The sequence below is a fragment of the Callorhinus ursinus genome, unplaced genomic scaffold, assembly GCF_003265705.2.
Source record: "Callorhinus ursinus isolate GAN/ISIS: 27379988/994484 unplaced genomic scaffold, GSC_fseal_2.0 scaffold73, whole genome shotgun sequence".
In the NCBI taxonomy this organism is placed as follows: domain Eukaryota; kingdom Metazoa; phylum Chordata; class Mammalia; order Carnivora; family Otariidae; genus Callorhinus; species Callorhinus ursinus.
The window spans coordinates 3,591,553-3,607,791 of record NW_027397135.1 but is presented as its reverse complement, the minus strand read 5'-3'; the positions used below and the strand labels follow the sequence as shown (position 1 = coordinate 3,607,791).

General features: G+C 38.6%; 1 long non-coding RNA gene across 1 annotated transcript in view; it reads left to right on the top strand.

The window, feature by feature from the left end:
* The first annotated feature begins 579 nt into the window (after positions 1–579).
* The window catches only part of LOC141371480 (uncharacterized), a 45,521-nt gene continuing 29,861 nt past the window's right edge, over positions 580–16,239 (top strand). The window contains exon 1 of the long non-coding RNA XR_012376460.1: positions 580–695. This is a non-coding gene — a long non-coding RNA (uncharacterized lncRNA). The remainder of the gene's footprint in view (positions 696–16,239) is intronic.

The following is a 16,239-nucleotide window of genomic DNA, read 5'->3' as shown; positions in this document are numbered from 1 at the left end:
TTCAAACCATCCAGTATTTCCCGTTGGCTTTATTTGGCTTCAGTCTGTGCATTGTGGTTTACCTGAGTTTACACTTGAACCAGCAAGAGTTCTGGATTGAAATGAACCAGGTGGTGGAAAAGAAAAGAGAGTGAGCCTGTCCAGGCCACAGTGGCTTGGTTGTTGACCTCTGTCATCAACAGGATTGGGCTCCGGGCACTTCACGTACTCCTGTTCCTTCTTTTCCACCACGATCCAAAAGGTTGGGTCACCAAGGCATGCTGCTGGTGAGGAGGGACGAGATTAGTAAGCTGGTTATGGAGATAAAGTCGAGGCTTAATGAGGACAAAAATCACCCGTATTGCAGTGGTAATCTTGCCATGTCTGGGAGCTCTGAGAAGAACTTGTGTGCCTGTCTAAACCTTTGATCTGGACAAACCCAACTGCCTTTATTGTTGCACAGCCTTCTGTGTCATCAGTGGAGGAAGTGTTTCCCTTTACTCTAAACTCACCTTCTATCATGACCTGTTTGGGGTGTTTAGATCATTGCAGGTAAACACTGAGCTTGTTGCCTGAGCCAAATAGCCCTGGTGCCATAACAGCAACCTCACAACACCATAGCAACAAACACCTATTACACTTGTTACCTGTCAGGAGCTACTTTGTGCACTTTGAATGGATTATTACCTTATTGAATCCCACAACAACCTTAGGAGGTAGGTAAAATTCATATCCTCATTTTACAGCTGAAGAAACTGAGGCTCAGAGAAGTTAAGAAACTTGCCCAGGGTCACCAGCTTAAACTGTGTGCAGGGGTCAGAATTTGAGCCTAAGCAGTCTGGCCCCAGGGTGTTTTTGGCTCTTAGCCAAAAGTATGATTTGAGGATGTTCAGGTGTTGTCAAGGCCCCGTGGCAGAATGAACTACATTCCTGGGCAGCCACATTTACGGCACCCTACCCCATGAAACCAGCTCACAACATATGTCAGAGTCTAAGAGTAGGAGAGCCAGTGAAATTTGAGTTGGGCAATGTAGGTTGTAAGCCTTTTATCTCCACAACACCATGGAAAATTCTAGGTGTCATTCTTAATTCTCCTCGTCTCAAATTCCTCAAATAGAGACAACAACCCCTCTCTCATCTACATCATTGGATTTTGGGCCAAATCAGATAAAACCAGTTTAGGAGAAAGGGATTTGGTAAATTGTGAAGGAGTGTGGTTACAGCTCCATGGAAACAGCTTCTTATGGCATAATGAGTGACCAGCCTAGGGTAGAACCTGAATATCACCATCACTTACAAAGGGCAGCATAGTAACTTCTTTGATGTCACTGGGAAAGTGAAAACAGGAAGCATCGCAGCCCGCTATGGAAGCCTGGAGTGATGGGTTTGGGTCAGAGGATGTGTTTATCCTGACCCATCATGATAACTTAATTATGTTCTTTTTGGGAAAGACCATAAAAGGCTAACGTACCCAGGGTTCATGATGACACTAAAGGGCACTGGTGAATGTCCATCATCTTTGGGTTTATCCCGATACATTCCTTGTGCTATCCCTCAGGAAGACTTCCAAAGAGCATAGATAACAGCTGGACTTCTGAGTCTTACTCCAAAGGCAGGCAAGTATCCCAGACAGAAACTTTCTTCTTCCGAAAACTAACGTGAGTGCCTCAGAACTCAAGGCCACAAGTTTAAACGTAATTCACATCAGCATGACTAAATCTTCTACTAATGACTGTTCAAAGGGTGAAGAGGAAGACATTGGTCAAGTTGAGTAGCTCCCAGGAGACACATCAGTTTCAAATCACAGCCACAGCAGACACCATCTTATTGGCTTGATGACTCTTCATAGACACATGGAAGACATAAGTCATAGAAAGTAAATCTGAGTGAAAAATAGGAGAAAACATATGTTCAGAAGAAGAAATAAACTGAGAAACATTCATTTAAAGATATGTCATTGAAAAGTTTCAAGCGTTGTTGAAAAAAACACATATTCTTTAGTCATTGGATAGAATGTTCCATATTAGATCAATCATATATTCCAATGAGATCTACTGAGATCTTTGAGACACATTAATGTAATTGCTCAAAGAATCCCTCTTCTTACTAGTGATTTGTAGGTTTAACCTATCAATTTCTAATATAACTGTGCTAAATTTTTGTTGACCCATCAATATATCTCTCTTTCTAATTTTGTTAATTTAGGATTTCTATACTGTGAGAATTTTTGCATAGGCACATACAAATTAATGATTACTATAACTGCATGATGATTATTCTACTATTATTATGTTGTGCCCCTACTTATTAAGATGTTTTGCCTTAAATTTGTCTGGTACTGGGGTGCCTGGGTGTCTTGGTCAGATGAGTGTCTGACTCTTGGTTTTGGCTTGGGTCATGGTCCCAAGGTCGTGGGATCGAGCCCTGCATCAGGCTCCTCGCTCAGTGGGGAGTCTGCTGGAGATTCTTTCTCCCTCTGCCCCCTCCTTTGTGCTCTCTCTCCCTCTCTCAAATAAATAAATAAATCTTTAAAAAATTGTCTGGTACCAATACTGCCAAATCAGCTTGTTTTGGATTATTATTTATGTAGCATATATTTGTTGATCCTTTTAATTTTAACCTTTCTGTATATTTTAGGTTTAGGCATATATCTTGTAAGTTGCATTTTGGATCCTGTTTTATTTTACCTGATGTGCTAATTTGGACCTTTCAATTACATATAATTTGTGTATATTTATTGTGATTAATGGTATATTTGGATTAATTTCAACCATTTAATTTTATATGGTCTATGGAACATTTTTGTTCTTTGCCCTTTTTTTCTCTTTTCTGCATTATGTTGAACTAAAATGATTATTTTTAAATGTTTTTCTCATTCTCTGCTGGATTGGAATGTACAAATTATATTTTTATTTTTTAGCTGTTACTTTAAATTTCTAACATATACTTTAATTATACATTTTTCCAACCAAGGCTAAAGTTATTCTATATACTCTCCACGCTCCTAGTTATCACTATAAAACCTATGCACACTTTGTCCTCCTATTCCCCAATCTTGTTTTTATTGTCTAGAGTTTAACTTGCCCTTTAAAATTGAGTACTTTTTTCAGTTAAAAGATAATAATCACACAGGAATTAATATGAACAACAAAATAAAACAATGAAAAAATAATAATAATAAGTGCAGAAATTTAAAAATTAGAAATGGTTAAGAGAATATTTCATTCCAGGTGCCTATCCGTGCTTTTCTTCTTTCAATAGCACATTCCCTGGAAGTTCTTTGTGGGAACTCTGCAGATAGTAAACTTCCACAATCTTCACAAGTTTGAAAATGCCATTATTTTTCTCTCATTCTTCAATAATAGTTTAGCTGGGTATAAACTCCAAGTGTAATGGTTGTTTTCCCTTCACTCTTGGAAGGCATCAGTGAGAAAGCTGCTATCTAATTTTCATTTCTTTCTAGGTGATTTCTTTGATTAACCTCAACACTTTCAAGATTTTCTCTTTATCTGATTTTATTTCCTGTAACCCTTCCGTGAAGTTTTATTTTATTTTATAAGCTAATGATATTGATATTTCTAGGTGTGAATTCATCTTTATTCTTGGCATTTGGGATTCATTTTCAATCCAAGGACACGTTTTATTCCTCATTTCTGTAAAATTCTTTGCTAATACTGCTGCTTTCCTACCATTTCTTCCTCTCCTTTTCATGGAACTCCTTTCAGACATACTCTGAGTATTTGAATTATCCCCCAAGTCTCTAAACTGGACTTTCTATATCTTTAGTTTTTAAATTTTTGTGTCTTTCTATGATATGTTCTGTTTTTAACCCTGTTAGATGCAGAAGGCAGTGTTCTTGTCCTCTTCTAAACATGGCATCAGTATCCTAAGACTGTGGTGTTTTTTACATGAAAGTAAAGCAAATGTCTCTATTGAACAATGAAAGTTATAAGCTAAAGATTGAAATCCTTATTTCAGCAACGATCACCTTATAGGCTCAAGTAACACCTCAGCGTGCCAAGCAGGAACCATTCCAATCTGACCTGTGACTCCTAGCCACACCTGCAACTTGCTCACACTTTCCCTTTCTTAGTTTGTGAACACCATGTTCCTTCACGGCTCTGAGTCTTTACATATGCTATTTTTTTTCTCCTGGTGTGCCCGAACATCTTTTGAGACCCTCTCCATGGGTCTCAACAATTCTGCAAAATCTTTCCCAGTTTCACCAGAATTAGCACTTCTCTCCTTGCCTCCATGAATTCCATCAAATCACAATATATCGTAATTTTCTGCTTACAAATCTATTTCCCCAGGGAGAGCTTCAGAGCTATTTGAGGGCAAGAAATAACCATCTCTATATATCCAGCTTCCAGATCATTGCCTGTCAAAAGTTGTCATGAAATGTTTTTTGGATGAGTTTTCAATGACAAAAAGAATTCATGGTGCTTTAAAACTAATCTCTTTCTTCTTCTAAATTTTAATTCTGGACCACCCTCCACCGACAGTTGGAGCTGCTTTTGATTTGGTATTGTTCATTTTTTTTTTCTCCCAGGAGGCTGCAATCACATCCTGCAAAGAGGAACCAGAAAACCCAGTTCTGTCCTCTCATTATGTGGACTCTGACACTCTTGCAAATGACTGGGTTCAGCAAGTTCCCAGCCATATTCAGCAATAGCACTTCCCCTGCTGCATTCTGAAGCCAATACGGGAAAGACAATCTGTCTGGTTTTGATTGGTTAACACTTAACTCGTCAAAAATGTGTTTTGTAACACATAGTCCATGTCCAAGAGGTCTTGCGAGATTTCCAGAGCCTTTCCCACACCCCTTTTCTTCTCACCCTCAAAAAAAGCAACAGTGTTTTGCCAAAAACAAATTATCCCAATTCTCAAAAAGGACTGTTCTTGCATAGGAATCTTCAACCCACAGGAGTTTATTTGGGACCCAATCTTGGCCAACACTTGCTTCCATGGAGCCTGGGTATATCTAATTTGCCTCTGGCTCAAGTAGCCAAACCAAGCGCCAGTACTGCCTCCTCAAGCCTCAAGGCTTCTGGCCTTGAGTCAGTGTGGACAGACATAACCAAGGCCTTGAGTGGGAAAGGGGATTCAGGAAATGCTTTAGGATTTACATACTATAAATGCTACCCCATGCTGGCTGCGGTCTAAAATTCCATTTGCCATAGGGCAGCGAATGGTTGTTTTTTTCCTAAGCAAAAAGAAAACTGGTTGAACTTCACCTTAAATTTTATCTTGTCACCAGGTTGAACCAGCCTGGAGGAAAAGACAGAAACAAAATTCTAGAATAACGAACTCCCTGTTTATTAACAACCAAAGTAACTTCATGTAAAGCCTGTGGTGTCCAGTCAGTAAAATGCTTTTAAAACAGTTTTGTAGGAAGGACACGAAAATGAATCTAAAAGCATGTCAAAGAAAACAAAAGAGTTGGAAATGTGTATAACTTGTAAAAATTTTTAAAAAGTGACATAAATATATTATGTTAGTTACATTTTCACTATTATAATCAGGAGGCTGAACACTTCTTTTTCTCCAGGAAGTCAAACTGAGGGAAATATAAAGTGTCTTTCCCACCCTGGTAGCCTCATGGACACTGCCAGAGACCAGTCTCTTTTGGAACATTATAAGAGCTTCCCAGAATCTGATCTCTGCCTCCTCAGAGTCATCATACCTGCTATTGTCAGAAAACTTTATCTAAAGCGCAAACCTGGCCATACCACTCAAAGCCTTTCTATAGGTCCCTGCTTAAAACACCTTACCTTGACCTTTATTGACGTGCGGGATCTCACAGAGCACACTGTATGCAGCCAGCCTACACTCCTGCTAACCCAGGCTAAGGAAAATAACTTATATGCAAGAGTATTAATACATCTAGTGAGTACAACTAAAGAAATAAAGGAATATAAGTATATTTTTTTAAATTGGGCACTAAAAAAAAAAAAAAGAAAAGACTGGTACTATGTTGATAGTACCAAAAATGAAAATACTGTTCATTGAAATTAAGCCCTCAATAGGCAGTTTAAATAGGGAGACTGTGGAGAGAATTAGTGAGTTGAAAGAACAGGAGAAACTGCCCAGAAAGCCTCACCAAGAGAGGAAGAAATAAGATGTTAAGAGATAAGTGGAAGAGAAGATTCAACAATTTGTCTACTAATAATTCACAAAGGAAGTAGTAGAGTCAGAGGGAGGCCAATGGAAGAGATTGTGATTGATGATTTCCTAGAATTGAGGGAATACATAAATCCTGAGATTGGAGTACCACAGCTTGAAGACGTAAACCCAGACAAATTAAAAAAAAAAATCACACATATGCACATTGGAATAAAACTGTAGAATTACCAAAGAAAAAATCTTAACAGCATCAGAAAAAGAAGACAGATTATTTTGAAAGGAATAAAAGTTAGCCTTCCCATCAGCAAGTAAAACAAATGAATGAGAAAATATCTTCAAAGTGTGGAGGGAACATAGCTGTCCTTTTAGAATTCCACACACTCTGAAATTATAATTTAATGGTGAGGGTGAAATAATGACACTTCGGACAGAGACTGAGAGAATTTACTGCCTACAGGTCTCTTATTGGGTGGACTTCAGGAAGAAGCGAATTTAATTCAGAGAAAGGAGTGAGATGTAGAGATTAACTGGAATGATATTTTAGAAGTAGAATCCACTTTGCTTGACTCCCAGACCAGGGCTCCAAAAGTCCCACTAGATAGGGGCATATATGCTTTTGGGGGAATTTATGAAAAGTTCTGTCCTCAATTTTCTGCCGTCATTTCAACATTTCCTCTATGTTGACCAGAAATAAGAGAATCTTTAGTTAGCCCTTACCACACAAGTTTACTGATTTTTAGCATCCAGATGCCTCCAATAAGATTTTGGAATTTAACTAAAATAGATATTTTGTGTCAAGGTAAAACTTGGAGGAACCCTGATTATATTCTGGAAATATCTTAGTGGAAACCATTTATGGCACAAACACTGGTTCTTAATTTTCATCTCTGCGTTCTAAATTTATAATCTACTTGTCCATTTTGTAAGGATTGCTTTAGGGACCATTTTTATCATTAACAGGATGTTGAATAGAGCATGACAGAATAAGCAAGGCTATTTCAAGCCTCCACTTATTAACATTATGAATTTGTGTAAGTCACTTAACTTCTGTGAACTCTAGTTTTCCTCATCTGTAACACAGAGATAATCATTTCCTCTCTGAGTTATTATGATGATTAAGGGGATTTAAGTATAAGTACTTTTCCCAGCTACATTCTTCCCTGGATACAGGAGTGTAGAAATGTTAGCTTCACCCCACCTTGACACTGTGTGAATGCACAGCCCATCCCCCGTTATCCCCCCAGGACCCTGCCCAGCCCATCCATCTCTTTCAGAAACCTGGGATCTCAGGTCATGGGAATGGTGCCCCGGGCCCCTTTCCTTGATTCTGTGGAATCTAGATCAGAAGATGTGGTTATTGAGTGTAGGAGAAGGAAGTCCTCATCTGGGATGAGTGTTGTCAGAAAATTTCTGGTCATGGGCATCATTTATCCTAATTTATTTAGTTTCCCACCCTCCGGGATGTATCATAGAAGTGTGGCTTTCCTTCTCTTTCTGGTGCTTTCCTCGTAGGGTCTGTGACTCATATAAATAGCACCCATGTTCCCCTCATGAGAACTAATGTTTATTCACAACCCTCAGCTATACTTTATCTAAACCATTAGTGCAAGGATTTTATCCTTCTTAATGGAAGCAGCTTATGCAACTCATTTAGTCTAGGAGAAAGGAGAAAAAAATTCTCTTGAGATATCATCTTGCAGTATAATGGCCTGTACTATGGGAAAACTATTCAAAATCTGTTATTTGAGTCCTGTGGCTGATAGGTGAATGGGACATGAGTGGTCCATTTACCTCTTTTCTCCAGTTTAATGGTGAGAAAAAATATTTGTTTATATGATGTGAAAGGACATAAAGGAAAAAAGAGAGAAAGCAGGCAGTGAAGGAACCTAGAATGTGCCTTGAATAGTTTGTGTTGGGTACTGGGGAAGGTTCTGTACAGGTGATATCCTGTTATTCTCTCATTTTACAGATGATGACTCAACCACTCACAGAGGTCAAGTAACTTTCTTAATGCTATAAATCCAGTGCTTTTTCTACTACGTGCCATTTGGGAAATTAGAATTCATTCAGCTTTCAATTGCTGTTGTAGAGGACGCTCTGTGTGACTCACAGTTTACAATATTCAAAGTACATAATCCCTGTTTACTGGGAACTTAGAGCCTAGTAGGGGTTGAAGAATTTAACTGTTGATTGATAAATAGATGGTGTAAACCAGTGGTTCCCAAAGGCAGGCAGTCTTGCTTTCTTGGGAGGGCATTTGGAAATATGGGTGATTTGGGTCATCACAGTGACTGGCAGGGGCTGAGTGGGCAGAGGCCGATGATGCCAAATATCTCCATTGTGTGGGACAAGTTGGGCAGAAGGAAATGTTTTCCCTCTTAAAATGCCAATACCTTGCCTACTGAGGAGATGTTTGTATAGCCAGTAAATGCTCTAAGAATCTGGAGAAATAAAAAAAAAAAAACAATTCTAGCTGGATGAAAAAGGCTTCCTCAAGGAAAAGCTTGAAACTGTGCTTTTAGACAAAGGTTGGGTTCAGAGAGGTGGGCATGTGGCAAGGAGACTTTTCTAAGTAGGGAGTAACTGTGTCTTTTTTTCATGATACAACACACCAGTGGCAATAGGCAGCTACATTATGTGTACTTGGGTCCTGGGATCTCCCATGATGTTGTGTGTCTTAAACACTACTCCTTCTTAGCCCACACAGCTCTTGTGGAGAATAATTATTCTCTGAGGAATTAGGAGAACAACCAAGGCATGAGGATGGGGAGACTCAAGGTGTGAAGAGACTGGCTTTACTGGAGATTATAAATTATGTTTGGGAAATCTCATGCAGGTTCAATGTTAGCCAGGCTGAAAAGGCTAAGGACTATCAATAACATATTAAAAGTTTGAATTACATATTAAAAATTTAGAATTTTATTTGGGAACAAGAGCATTTTTATTAAAGACTACATGAAGAGATTTGAATGGGTACAGAGAATGGGCACCTGGTTAAACAGCTATTTTATGTGTGGGAATTCATACAAGTCTAACCTAGAACAGAGACTGTGGTAGACAAAATAACAGCTCCCCCAAAGTGTTCCTGTCCTGGTCCCCAGAACCTATGAATATGCTACCTTATAAGGCAGAAGAGATTTTTCAGATGTGATTAAGTCATAGATTTTGAGATGAGATTATTCTGGATTATCTGGGTTGACTCAATGTAATCACAAGGTTCTTAAAAAGGAAGGAGGGACACAGAAGGATGAGAGTCAGAGATGTAATGATGAAAGCAAAGGTGAAAAACAGGTAGAGAGAACTGAAGATGCTTTGGATACTTTGTTGCTGGGTTTGAAGATGGAGGAAGGGACCATGAGCCAAAGAATCCAGACAGCTCGGATGCAGGAAAGGGCTAGGAAAGGGTACTCCCTTAGAGCCTTCAGAAGGAATATAGCTTTTCTGACATGTTGATTTTAAGATTTCTGACCTCCAGAATGGTGCAGATAACAAATCTGTGTTGTTTTGGGCCGCTCAGTTTGTGGTAACTTGGTACAGCAGCCATTGGAAATGAATACAGAAGTAATGAGAGTGGAACTTCTTTCCAGATGAATCTGGAGATATTTTCAAAGAAGGACTGCTTTGGATAGAAAGGCGAAACACTTGTTTGAGAACATGTTGAATCTGAGATAATGGGTGGACATCCAGAAGGAAACCAGTATTTAGAGATTCTATTAGAATTTAGGAGAAAAGTTAATGAATAAGTGGACTTGCCCAGTGGTGAGAAATAAAGCTGGAAAAGTGAATGGTATCTCTGAAATAAATATAAATTTCTGAGGGGAGAGAGAAAGAATGGGAGAAAGGGAAGGGGAACTAACAGAACTTATAAAAGTTTGAGAATGTTGCTTTAGAAAAAGGAAGGAAGGAAACAAAGAGGCAGGAAGGGAAACCAAGACAGTTGAGTGCAAAGAGGAGAAGTTTCCTACCAGGCTGCTCACTCACACTGCAGAGAGGGTGAAGAGGATGGAAACAGGGTTGGGGGTCAGGAGATTCTTGATGGCCAGCTCATCAGAGATGTGGGAATGGGAACCACCACATGCAAGGTTAAAGACACAGTCACACAATAAGAACAACAATGAAAGCAGTAGTGGATATTCACTGAGCATTTACCTTGCTGCACTCTGCTGCACCATCAGAGAGTGCTCTCTCATTTTACATTGTTGGAAAAACTGAAGCCAGCCAACAGGAATGGGGACATCCTTGTTTTTCTCTCACCCAACCACAAACCACCTGTTTGTGGACCCATCTCCTGCCTCTTGTTATGGTGCAGGAAGGACCCTTTTCCAAGGCAGAGTCCACCGCTCTCTGGGGCTGGGTTCCTCTCACCATCTCAGTGACCTTGCCTGTCAGGTTTTCCCTCAGTCTCTGGTATTGTCAGGGATCATTCCTGATATCAAACAGTCTTTACTATCTTCTGTCATAGAAAAAATCCCTGACCTTCAAATCCCTGAAGCTACATCCCCACTACTCTGAAAAGCTTTGATTAAGTTCTTCCTAAACATAAGCATTATAAAACCACAGGCCTCCTTCATGTCCTTATTTAATCAACCTTTCAGTTCAGGCTGCAGGCATGCTTGGCACCCCATAGAAATAGTATCAATTTCTAAATGGGTCATGATGTGACAAAAGTTGGGAAGCACCCATCGAGGGGGACGACATCATTTGGGTCTTGCTTCTCTAGCAGCACGCACAGTCCTCCAAGAAAGAGATAAAGTGCAGTGTTACCTGGTGATCCAAAGCCAACAGACACGTAGTGAGAGCAATCCTCAGGGAGGCCCCAGGACTGCCATTTCCACCCTTGCTGTGTAGACAGCGGTATCATCTCTCCACATCTGCAGTCATGATGACTGAAACAATGATCACCCTGCATGATTGGTGTGCTGCTGATTGTCAAGCTATACAAGGATCTATTATATGAAGCAGAGTGGAAAGTGCAGAATGATTATGGAAATGTCTAGCAGCTTGGGTCTTGGTGAAATAGCATGAAGGAGGAGGCCATGACCATGGTTCTGGCAAAGCCCAGTCTAGGCCTGAAGAAGGAAGAAGTGAATCAGAGCTTGAGAATTTGGAGCTGGAAGGGATCTTGGGTGTTATCTAGCCCAAGTCTTCATAAAATGTTTCTCAGGATTCTTGTCTCACAAGATGCTCAGTGACCAAAAAAAAAAAAAAAATGCTCTAATCAATTATGTTTGGGAAATGTGGAAAACTATATTCCCCTGGGGAAATTAGGGCTCAAAACATTTGGGAAATTCTGTGGTAAAGACACCTGTTATCCAAGATTTTCCAAACAAAATTTAACCAATAAACACTTATCTAACCAGAATAATGTTCTAGAGAATACATTCTGGCAATCAATGATCTAGTCTTATCTCTATATGTCATAAAGAGTAAACTAAGGCTTGTGAAAACTAAGAGACTTATCCAAGGGAAGATACAGATACAGACTAAAGATTTTATTCCTGATTTCCATGTACTTGGTGAAATGGTCCTTATTGCTTTATAAGTTTATATATATAATATATATTATATATAACTATAAGTTTATATATAACAATACTATTATATATAACTATTATGCATATAATAGAATAAAAATTATATATCTAATTTTTATTTACTCATTGAAACATTAAACCCATACACTTGAGAAAAATATTCTACAAAAAGATTTTTGAAAACTAATTTTCAAGCAGCAACTCCCGTTGCTGCATACATTCTGGATACCAGAAAATGTACTTTACAAGACTTTATTTTTTCCTTCAACCTATAATTTTTGCATGTATCGCTCTATATTTTCTTCCTTGTGAATAAGTTAACAATAGTTAAGCATGCATGATGTTCTAGTTATTCATGAAGGATTTTGTATGCATTTTCTCCATTAATCCTAACAACGATTCTTTAAGTTGGTTGACATTATCACACCATTTGAATCTGAAGAAGCTGAGACTCAGAGCAGGAAGGAGCTTGGCCAAAGTGATAGAGCTCATAGGTGAAGGAGCTGACTTTCTGACCCAGGTCTGGCTGACTCCAAAGCTTCTAGTCTTAACCACTATGTTTTCATAATACTCAGGAAGCTGTGTGGATTTAGGAGATTCCACACTGACATCTCAAAGTGTTCCAAATCATCAACTCCCAGTAGGAAAAGCAAGTGACTCAATGTCTAAAGAATTCATACTAAGGCACTGACACGTTGAGCAAGGCTCCAGCCTGCTATTTATTCTATAGCCTTCTATAAATCATGAAGCCTTAAGAAAGAGGTAGGACTTTGGTAGTCAACTTTGAAAAGACCACTGAGGCGAGAGTTGCTTCATGAGGTTAGGTCTGTGACTGACCACCTACTACTTTGTCATCACTTGACCAGTTGAGTCAGAAAGCCAGCCCATGAGAGAAAACTTCAAGGACTTACATGCACACATAAAGGCATGCTATTATTTGCTTCCCTTTTATTAGTGACCTCTTATGGAATGCTGTGGGAAAACATTCAATTCCTGCAGTTCCATTGACTACTGAAACAAACAAAGATATTTGAACTAACTCTTGGTAATAAATCACAATTCAGAAAGACACAGACCCTGTCAAAATTGTCGTTGTGAATTTCACTTTGTTCTCTTTTACTGTTTGTAAATGAAATTGCCTCAGAAAATTGCATAGCCATCTTACTTTCCATGTGTAGAATTTATTAGATGTAAAAATCTAGAGGTAGAAATGTGTGTTTAACCTTTGAGGAAAACCAATATCAGAGTTATAAAATCTTCCATTTGCATAGTGCTCCATCACTCAAAAACCTTGATCACCTCTGTTCCCTCTTTCTGTTCCTCACAAGAGCCTTTGAAAGCTGGAGGAGCTGCTAGTATGAGTCCCTTTCATATTCATTCACTCATTAACTATGTTTGAGTGGCTATTTTGTGCCAGACAATGGCAATATACTAGCAAACAAGGTAGACATGGTCATTGCCCTCATGAAGCTTGTGCAGTATGAGAGGTGGCAGGCAATGAAAGAATGAATAGATAATGACTAATTATATAAGTAAAAAAAAAAATGGAAGAGCCCTAGGTGCTATTCAGAGAATTAAAATACATGGCTGTGAGGTAGAGAGCCTGAATAGCTACTTTAGATGAGTGGTCAAGGAAGGCATCTTGGAGCAGAAACATTTTAGCATGGGACATAGTGATAATGAGCTAGCTCTGCAAAGATAGGGCCAAATATTCTTCATAGATAAGAAAATTGAGACTCAAGGGAATTCAGTGACTAAAAGATGCTATAGTTAGTCCATGACTTGGACTCCAAGACCGAGGCATTCTGTCCACCATATACTTCAACAGTGGTCACAATAGAATATATAAATAATGCTCATCACTGCTTTTGTTCACTATGAGAACAGTTTAAATAATATAAATTGTCATTTTGAGCATTTAGTACTTACATATTAATTATAAAATTACTTCTAAATGAGTGAGAAAATTATAATTTGAACTTTTTAAATATATGTAGCTAAACTCAGCCCTTGCATAGATGATTTCTTATTTTCTGGTCAAAAGGAATTTATACCAAGATAATTCCAAGAATTTCCTTCATCTTTCTCTCTGTCTCCCTCCCTCTCATATTTGACTATCTATTGGTTTTGGGCAGTAAAAGGCACACTGCTCAACAGTCTTGACTATCCTGCCTAATTCCTAGAACTTATAATTTCTAGTTCCCTCTCCATTAGTGCAGTGATGGATAATTCAAAGTATTTGAGCTTCTCTTTGTAAATACATTAACAGGATTACAAAGCAAGCCCTTTTGGTAGAATAATGCCATTATTACAGCTTGAAAAAATACCCCCCAGTTCATGACCAAAGATGATTAAGAAATCCTTTAAGAAAAGTGTTGACAAGAATCCTTCCAGAATGGATTAAATGAAAACCTATAAAGGGATATAGATATTATTTAGACTATAGTTCTTAGAAGCTCTTTCGGGTTCTTTGTAGGAAGAAGAACCAATTGATTCATGTATTTTTAACAAAATCATTTGGTACTGGGACTTGAAAATTTCATTCCAACTGGGAAAGACACAAAAATATCATGACTAAAACAAACTCCAATTAAATAATAGTCCTAATTGACTCCAAAACTTGCTAAATTAGTTTTTGTTGATAAGTATCCATCTACTGTACAATTAACCATTTTAAAGTGAATAATTCAGTAGTGTTTAGTGTGTTCCTAAGTTCATAAGGTTACTCTAATTCTAGAACATTGTTATTACCTCAAAAAGAAACCTGATACCCATTAGCAGCCATACCATATGCCCCCTCCCCCAACCCCTGGCAACTAGTGATCTCCTTTCTTTCTCTATGAATATTCCTATTTTGGATATCTCATATGAATAGAACCATACAATATACAGCCTATTGTGTCTGGTATCTTTCACTTAGCATAATGTTTTCAAGACTCATCCTTGTTATAGCATGGGTCAGTACTTCATCCCTTTTTATGGATGAATAATATTCCATTATATGGATCTACCACATTTATTTATCCATTCGTTGGTTGGTGGATTTGGGTTGTCTCATTTTGGGGCTATTAAGTATAATGCCACTAATGAACATCTGTGTACAAGTTTCTGTGTGGATATCTAGTTTCACTTCTGGGTATACACCTAGGAGTGAAATTGCTAGGTCAGGTGGTAATTCTCTTTTTAGCTTTTTGAAAAATTGCCAAAATGTCTTGCACAGCAGTGGCACCATTTCATGTTCCCACCAGGAGTGAATGAAGATTCCAGTTTTCCACGTTCTCACCAACACTTACTATTTTCGTTCTTTCTTTTTAAAAGATGACAGCCATCCTTGTGGGTATCTCTTTATGCTCTCTCCTGACTGGTATCTCACTGAAAGTTTAGTTTGTGTTTCCCTAGTGACTAAAGATGGTGAACATCTTTTCATGTGCTTATTGGCCATTTGTGTACCGTTTTTGGAAAAATGCCTAAGTCCTTTGCCCAGTTTTAAATTGGGTTGTTTTTCTTTTTATTTGTGGTTGTATGACTTCTTTTGTGTATTCTGGATATTAGATCCTTATCAGATAGACATTTTGCAAATACTTTTCCTAATTCTGTGGATGGTCATTGTTATGGATCATTTACAATTATGGACCTAGACATACAATTATGGATCTAGACAGTTAGTGTAGTATATGTGTATTATTTTTGTCTACACAATACTTCTTCTTTCCCCCTCTTTATCTGACAACACTCGCCTTTCCTATTCCATCGATGAGTTACTAGCCAGTCTCCCTTTCCTGTTCAGTGCCCCACCCCTTCATATCCAGGATGGGCATGTGACCCAACTAAAACCCATTGCAGAATTTTTCACTCTGGTTGAAGGTTAAACATCCTTTTCCTCTCTGTTGGCAACCGTGTCAGTATGTAACAATAGAACTACTTTCTTCATGTTCTGCACATGGCACAGAGCCCTTTGACAGTAGGAGAGAATGAAATCCACAGAGAAGCAAAGCCCGACAAAGACAGAGTTGTGGCCATGTCAAGATCCCTGTTCCACTTCTCCCCAGCGATACCCCTGCCTTGCCTTGTGATGGGAGCAAATAAAGTCCTTTTTAGGCTTGACTGAGTTGGAGTTCGATTTCTGTCACTTGAAATGCAATACTTCCTGACTAATGCAGTTAGTGTACAGCTTATCAAAGATTTTACCAGCAAGTCTTGCATAGAAAGGGTTTGTAATACTTTGTCTGTGGGAAGAAATGCAAGGAAAATATAACTGGGTCAAATTTGGGAAAACACAGACAAACACATATGGGTAAACAGGATAAAAATATTTGAGTTTATGGGAAAGAGACTTGTAGGGAAGAGAGTCATTCCAAAGTAGTTGCAATGAATGGCAGATGACAGTGAATCATAACGTATGAATCGAAGATATGAAATGGCAAGTAAAAACCACCTTTGAGGTAGGAAAGAGATGACAGTCAAAGGTATGGTGAGTCAAAGAAATTCTCATGTTCAGCATACTCTGCAGAGCCCTCCATGGAGACCACTTGTCAGAATCAGCTGGCTTGCCTCCTGCATGAATGTGGCCGTGTTTTCTCTATCTCCCTTCTGTGTCGTC